Source organism: Arachis stenosperma, chromosome 9 (assembly GCF_014773155.1).
Source record: "Arachis stenosperma cultivar V10309 chromosome 9, arast.V10309.gnm1.PFL2, whole genome shotgun sequence".
Classification (NCBI taxonomy): domain Eukaryota; kingdom Viridiplantae; phylum Streptophyta; class Magnoliopsida; order Fabales; family Fabaceae; genus Arachis; species Arachis stenosperma.
The window spans coordinates 127,287,225-127,295,581 of NC_080385.1; the positions used below are offsets into that span (position 1 = coordinate 127,287,225).

Here is an 8,357-nt window from a genome sequence, read left to right on the forward strand (position 1 = left end):
TTCATAGTAATTTAGGAATTTTCAATTCTGTCTTTAAGCTTCCATTACTTAAGTCTATGTTGCTGGTCTAAGTCCCTGGCTTTCATTTTTATCTTGCTTACATGTATGCTTGTCCTCTAAGTCAAATAAAAGAAATTGTTATGAAAAACAAGAGTGGAGTTTATCTTGTGAAGTAAGTTCTCAATATTTGTGGTATGGTAATTGATTAGCTAAGTTAGTTCACCAACAAGGTATATAGGCAACTATATGCTCTAAATCACATGCTTGAAGCACATCCTATTAAGATTAGCCAAACAACAAGATCCTAATAAGAAAAAAAGAAAAAGAACAATAAGAGTTTGAAAAAGAAAGAAAATTAATAAGAAATAAGGCTAGGCATCAAGGGTTTCAATTTTGAGGCATGTGTCTGTGGTGCTCCTGTGCAAGGGATATGCTTGGATGAATAAGCTCTCAGGGGTGCCTTATCACTTGGTAACTTGGGTTAACTAACCCGAGATTATCAGCTAAAAGTCCACTATCAAGAGCAACCTTTGCTACAGAGCACTTAGTAACCCAAAGAGGTGCTGGACACCAAGGTCTCAAGAAAGAAAGTAACAAACCATATGCCTGTAGTGTGCATGTATGGGGGAGAGAGACTTGAGGGAGTAGGTCTTTAGGGGTGTCTCAACACCTAGCACCTTGAACCAACTGGTTCGGGAGTGTTGGCTGAAAGCTTATCTTAAAGAGTCGCCCCCTCACAAAGCACTTAACCTAAAAGAATGCAATAAACCCTGAAAGGAAAGTGGGATCAATGAATAAGGATCTCATAGGATGCAATCAAGCAAGTATTCAAGAGCATGATAAGGACCTAAAAACCAGTAAACGAATGAACCTAAGTTGCAATGCATGAAACCCCATAAGCCAAGAACTTGACTTCTATAATAAGAACTTGTTTCTCTTGTTCTTTCATTCATCATTCTTATGCTTCAGTACTTGCTTAGGAACAAGCAAGCTTTAAGTTTGGTGTTGTGATGCCAGGGCATCTTGGCCAGTTTCACTGATATTTTCTTTACTATTTTAGGGTAGTTTCATGCATTTTTTTAGTAAATAAGCAAGTTTTGGATACAAATACACTTACATCTTGATTCAAGCAAACATTGTGAACTTTACATCATTTCATGAGAATTATGCAGGAATTGAATGATAAAATGGATAATACATGATCTCATGACTTGGAGCAGAGCTTTGGCACTTTATTTGCTTGATTTCAGGACAAAGAAAGCAAGGAAGAGCCACGTTAGCAGCCACGTTAATCTAATTAACGTGACCACTAGCGTGGAATGGGAATAAGCTTGCAGCGTTAATGGAAAAAGTGATTGCCAATAATGCCTTTGAAGCCATCATAGCCCACGTTAGTTGCCACGTTAATTACATTAACGTGGTAGCTAACGTGGAGGAAAAGGGGAGCTCCAACGTTAATGGTAAAAGTGAATACCACTAACGTTCCAAAAGGGCACATGGTGGACGAAATTGTGATTCGTACTCTTTGTACTTGTATGAAGTTTAATTCGAGATAATAGCTCTTTACTATGTGTGGACACAACTCCGTTCAACTAACCAGCAAGTGTACTGGGTCATCCAAGTAATAAACCTTACGTGAGTAAGGGTCGATCCCACAGAGATTGTTGGTATGAACCAAGCTATGGTCATCTTGTAAATCCTAGTCAGGTAGAGTCAAATGTAATTGGATTAGATATTTAAAAGATAAATAAAATAAAGGGATAGAAATACTTATGTAAATTAATAGTGGGAATTTCAGATAAGCGTATGGAGATACTATGCCCTTTCTTTTTCTACTTTCCTACTTCTTCCTTCAATCCTTCTTACTCCTTTTCATGGCAAGCTGTATGTAGGGCATCACCGTTGTTAATGGCTACATCCCATCCTATCAGTGAAAAAGGTCTAAATGCTCTATCACAGCATGGCTAATCATCTATCGGTTCTCAATCAGGTTGGAATAGAATCCCTTGATTCTTTTGCGTCTGTCACTAACGCCCAGCCTTCAGGAGTTTGAAGCTCGTCACAGTCATTCAATCCCGGAATCCTACTCAGAATACCACAGACAAGGTTAGACCTTCCGGATTTCCATGAATGCCGCCATCAATTCTAGCTTATACCACGAAGATTCTGATTAAGGAATCCAAGAGATATGCGCCTGGTCTAAGGTAGAACGGAAGTGGTTGTCAGTCACGCGCGTTCATAGGTGAGAATGATGATGAGTGTCACGGATCATCACATTCATCAAGTTGAAGTGCAACGAATATCTTAGAATAGGAATAAAGAGAATTGAATAGAAAATAATAGTAATTGCATTAAAACTTGAGGTACAGTAGAGCTCCACACCCTTAATCTATGGTGTGTAGAAACTCTATCGTTGAAAATACATAAGTGAAAGGTTCAGGCATGGCCGAATGGCCAGCCCCCCAAAACGTCATCAATAGTCTCTTAAGATGAAGAGTAAAATGAAACTGAGACCAAAGATGTCTAATACAATAGTAAATTATCCTATTTATACTAGACTAGCTACTAGGATTTACATGAGTAAGTAATTGATGCATAAATCCACTTCCGGGGCCCACTTGGTATGTGTTTGGGCTGAGCTTGATCTATCCACGATCTGAGGCTTCTTTTGGAGTTGAACGCCAAGTTGTAACGTGTTTTGGGCGTTCAACTCCGGGTCGTGACGTGTTTCTGGCGTTTTACTCCAGACAGCAGCATGAAACAGGCGTTGAGCGCCAGTTTACGTCATCAATTCCCGAATAAAGTATAGACTATTATATATTGCTGGAAAGCTCTGGATGTCTACTTTCCAACGCTTTTGAGAGCGCGCCATTTCGAGTTCTATAGCTCCAGAAAATCCATTTCGAGTGCAGGGAGGTCAGATTCCAACAGCATGAGCAGTCCTTTGTCAGTCTCCTATCAGAGTTTTGCTCAAGTCCCTCAATTTCAGCCAGAAATTACCTGAAATCATAGAAAAACACACAAACTCATAGTAAAGTCCTGAAATGTGAATTTAACATAGAAACTAATGAAAATATCCCTAAAAGTAGCTTGAACTTACTAAAAACTACCTAAAAACAATGCCAAAAAGCGTATAAATTATCCGCTCATCACAACACCAAACTTAAATTGTTTCTTGTCCCCAAGCATCTGAAAATCAATTAGTATAAAAAGAAGAGAATATACTATAAATTCCAAAATATCAATGAATATTAATTCTAATTAGATGTGCGGGACTTGTAGCTTTTTGCTTCTGAACAGTTTTGGCATCTCACTTTTTCCTTTTGAAGTTCAGAATGATTGGCTTCTCTAGGAATTTAGAATTTCGGATAGTGTTATTGATTCTCCTAGTTAAGTATGTTGATTCTTGAACACAGCTACTTATGAGTCTTGGCCGTGGCCCTAAGCACTTTGTTTTCCAGTATTACCACCGGATACATAAATGCCATAGACACATGACTGGGTGAACCTTTTCAGATTGTGACTCAGGTTTGCTAGAGTCTCCAGAGGTGTCCAGAGCTCTTAAGCACACTCTTTTGCTTTGGATCACGACTTTAACCACTCAGTCTCAAGCTTCTCACTTGGACCTGCATGCCACAAGCACATGGTTAGGGACAGCTTAAATTAGCCGCTTAGGCTTGGATTTTATTTCCTTGGGCCCTCCTATCCATTGATGCTCAAAGTCTTGGATCCTTTTTACCCTTGCCTTTTGGTTTTAAGGGCTATTGGCTTTTTCTGCTTGCTTTTTCTTTTTCTTTTTCTTTCTAAATTTTTTTTCGCCAATATTTTGCTTTTTCACTGCTTTTTCTTGCTTCAAGAATCAATTTTATAATTTTTCAGATCACCAATAACATTTCTCTTATTCATCATTCTTTCAAGAGCCAACAGTTTTAACATTCATAAACAACAAGATCAAAATTATGCACTGTTCAAGCATTCATTCAGAAAACAAAAAGTATTGTCACCACATCAATATAATTAAACTAAACTCAAGGATAAATTCGAAATTCATGTACTTCTTGTTCTTTTGAATTAAAAACATTTTTCATTTAAGAGAGGTGAAGGATTAATGGAATTATTCATAACTTTAAGACATAGTTACTAAACATTAATGATCATAAAGTAGAGACACAAAACATAGATAAACATATAATATAAAAACCGAACAGCAGAAAAGTAAGAACAAGGAATGAATCCACCTTAGTGGCGTCTTCTTCTTGAAAGACCAACAATGTCCTTAAGCTCTTCTTTGTCCCTTCCTTGCCTTTGTTGCTCCTCCCTCATTGCTCTTTGATCTTCTCTTATTTCATGGAGAATGACGGAGTGCTCATGATGTTCCACCCTTAATTGTTCCACATTGTAACTCAAATCTTCTAGGGAAGTGTTGAGTTGTTCCCAATAGTTGTTGGGAGGAAAGTGCATCCCTTGAGGCATCTCAGGGATTTCTTGATGATGAGCTTCCTCATGCATCTCTTGAGATCTGTGGAGGGTCTCTCTTGCTTGCTCCATCCTCTTCTTGGTGATGGGCTTATCCTCTTCAATGAGGATGTCTCCTTCTATGATAACTCCAGCTGAGTAACATAGATGGCAAATAAGATGAGGAAAAGCTAGCCTTGCCATGGTGGAGGGCTTTTCAGCTATTTTGTAGAATTCATGGGAGATGACTTCATGAACTTCTACTTCCTCTCCAATCATGATGCTATGAATCATGATGGCCCGATCCACAGTAACTTCAGATCGGTTGCTAGTGGGGATGATGGAGTGTTGAATGAACTCTAACCATCCTCTAGCCACAGGCTTGAGGTCCAGTCTTCTTAGTTGAACCGGCTTGCCTTTGGAGTCTCTTTTCTATTGAGCTCCTTCCACACATATGTCCATAAGGACTTGGTCCAACCTTTGATTAAAGTTGACCCTTCTAGTGTAGGGGCGTTCATCTCCTTGCATTATGGGCAAGTGGAATGCCAACCTCACATTTTCCGGACTAAAATCTAAGTATTTCCCCCGAATCATTGTGAAATAATTCTTTGGACTCGGATTCACACTTTGATCATGGTTCTTAGTGATCCATGCATTGGCATAGAACTCTTGAACCATTAAGATTCTGACTTGTTGCATGGGGTTGGTTAGGACTTCCCAACCTCTTCTTCGGATTTCATGTCGGATCTCCGGATACTCATTTTTCTTGAGTTTGAAAGGGACCTCAGGGATCACCTTCTTCTTTGCCACAACATCATAGAAGTGGTCTTGATGGCTTTTGGAGATGAATCTTTCCATCTCCCATGACTCGGAGGTGGAAGCTTTTGTCTTCCCTTTTCCTTTTCTAAAGGATTCTCCGGCCTTAGGTGCCATTGATGGTAATGGAAAAACAAAAAGATTATGCTTTGACCACACCAAACTTAAAATATTGCTCGCCCTCGAGCAAGAGAAGAAAGAAGAGAAGAAGAAGAAGAAGAAAATATGGAGGAGAGTGAGGGATGGTGTTTTGGCCAAGGTGTAGAAGAGGGGTTTTGTGTTGTGTGAAAATGAAGTAGAATGGAAGGGTATATATAGGGAGGGGAGTGGGTGTAATTTCGGTCATTTAGGGTGGATTTAGGTGGGAAAGATTTTTGAATTTTGAAGGTGGGTGGGGTTTATAGGGAGGAGTGGATGGATGTGAGTGGTGAATGGGGTAATTGGGAAGAGAGATTGAAGTTTTTGGGAAGTGTGTTTTGGGGAAGAGTGTTATAGGATTAGGAGGTAAGGTAGGAATATGTTGGGTGGGGATCCTGTGGGGTCTATAGATCCTGAGGTGATCCTGTGGGGTCCACAGATCCTGAGGTGTCAAGGATTTACATCCCTGCACCAATTAGGCATGTAAAATGCCTTTGCACACCATTCTGGCGTTTAAACGCCGAGATGATGCACACTCTGGGCGTTCAACGCCCATGTGTAGCATGTTTCTGGCGTTGAACGCCACTTCCATGCTTGTTACTGGCGTTCAGCGCCAGCTTTCCTCAAGGCACATTCCTGGTGTTCAAATGCCAGGATGTTGCTTGTTCTGGCGTTCAGCGCCAGATTCATGCTCTGTTCTGGCGTTGAACGCCAGTTAGATGCTCCTTACTGGCGTTGAACGCCAGTATGTCCTCCCTCCAGGGTGTGATTTTTCTTTTGATGTTTTTGATTCTGTTTTTAATTTTTATATTTTTTTCGTGACTCCACATGATCATGCACCTAATAAAACATAAAAAAACCAATAAAGAAATAAAAAATAAAATTAGATAAAAATTGGGTTGCCTCCCAATAAGTGCTTCTTTAATGTCAATAGCTTGACAGTGGGCTCTCATGGAGCCACACAGGTGATCAGGTCAATGTTGTAAACTCCCAACACCAAACTTAGAGTTTGGACATGGGGTCTTAACACCAAACTTAGTGTTTGGTTGTGGCCTCCCAACACCAAACTTAGAGTTTGACTGTCGGGGCTCTGTTTGACTCTGTACTGAGAGAAGCTCTTCATGCTTACTCTCCTTTGTCACAGAGGGATGGCCATGTGCCTTAAACACAAGGTAGTCCCCATTCAATTGAAGGACTAATTCACCTCTATTAACATCTATCACAGCTCCTGCTGTGGCTAGGAAAGGTCTTCCAAGGATGATGCACTCATCCTCTTCCTTCCTAGTGTCTAAGATTATGAAATCAGCAGGGATGTAAAGGCCTTCAACCTTTACTAACACGTCCTCTACTAATCCATAAGCTTGTATTAATAACTTGTCTGCCAATTATAATGAGAACAAGGCAGGTTGTACCTCAATGATCCCCAGCTTCTCCATTACAGAGAGTGGCATAAGATTTATTCCTGACCCCAGATCACACAGAGCTTTTTCAAAGGTCATGGTGCCTATGGTACAAGATATTAGGAATTTGCCAGGATCTTGTCTCTTTCGAGGTAAAATTTGCTGAATCCAGGTATCTAGTTCACTAATGAGCAAGGGAGGTTCACTTTCCCAAGTCTCATTACCAAACGACTTGGCATTCAGCTTCATGATAGCTCCTAAATATTGAGCAACTTGCTCTCCAGTCACATCTTCATCCTCTTCAGAGGAAGAATAGTCTTCAGAGCTCATGAATGGCAGAAGAAGATTTAATGGAATCTCTATGGTCTCTATATGAGCCTCAGATTCCTTTGGATCCTTAATAGGAAATTCCTTTGTGCATTCGGCCATATTGATCACATCAATGGCCTTGCATTCTCCTTTTGGATTCTCTTCTGTATTGCTTGGGAGAATACTGGGAGGAGTTTCAATGACTTTCTTACTCAGCTGGCCCACTTGTGCCTCCAGATTTCTGATGGAGGATCTTGTTTCACTCATGAAACTTAAAGTGGCTTTTGACAGATCAGAGACTAAGTTTGCTAAATTAGAGGGGATCTGTTCAGAATTTTCTGTCTGTTGCTGAGAAGATGATGGAAAAGGCTTGTTATTACTGAGCCTATTTCTTCCACCATTATTTAAGCCTTGTTGAGGCTTTTGTTGATCCTTCTATGAGAAATTTGGATTATTTCTCCATGATGAGTTATAGGTGTTTCCATAAGGTTCACTCATGTAATTAACCTCTGCCATTGCAAGGTTCTTAGGATCATAAGCTTCTTCAAAAGCTGCCTCTTTAGTACTGTTGGATGCATTTTGCCATCCATTCAGACTTTGAGAGATCATGTTGACTTGCTGAGTCAACACTTTGTTCTGAGCCAATATGGCATTCAGAGTATCAATTTCAAGAACTCTCTTCCTCTGAGGTGTCCCACTATTCACGGAATTCCTTTCAGAAGTGTACATGAATTGGTTATTTGCAACCATGTCAATAAGTTCTTGAGCCTCTTCAGGCGTTTTCTTTAGGTGAATAGATCCACCTGCAGAATGGTCCAATGACATCTTGGAAAACTCAGATAGACCATAATAGAATATATCTAATATGGTCCATTCTGAAAACATGTCAGAAGGACACTTTTTGGTCATCTGCTTATATCTTTCCCAAGCTTCATAGAGGGATTCACCATCTTTTTGCTTGAAAGTCTGAACATCCACTCTAAGCTTGCTCAGCTTTTGAGGAGGAAAGAATTTATCCAAGAAGGCCGTGACCAGCTTATCCCAAGAGTCCAGGCTATCTTTAGGTTGTGAGTCCAACCATGTTCTAGCTTTGTCTCTTATAGCAAAAGGGAAAAGCATGAGTCTGTAGACTTCAGGATCTACTCCATTTGTCTTAACAGTCTCACAAATCTGCAAGAACTCAGTTAAAAACTGGTAAGGATCTTCAGATGGAAGTCCATAAAACTTGCAGTTCTGTTG

The 8,357-nt window shown here is 40.0% G+C and overlaps 1 non-coding gene across 1 annotated transcript; it reads left to right on the forward strand.

Moving 5' to 3' along the window:
• The first annotated feature begins 8,001 nt into the window (after nucleotides 1–8,001).
• Nucleotides 8,002–8,105, forward strand: LOC130952904 (small nucleolar RNA R71). The gene has a single exon (XR_009075079.1). It is a non-coding gene; the product is annotated as a small nucleolar RNA R71 (small nucleolar RNA).
• The last annotated feature ends 252 nt before the right edge of the window (nucleotides 8,106–8,357 follow it).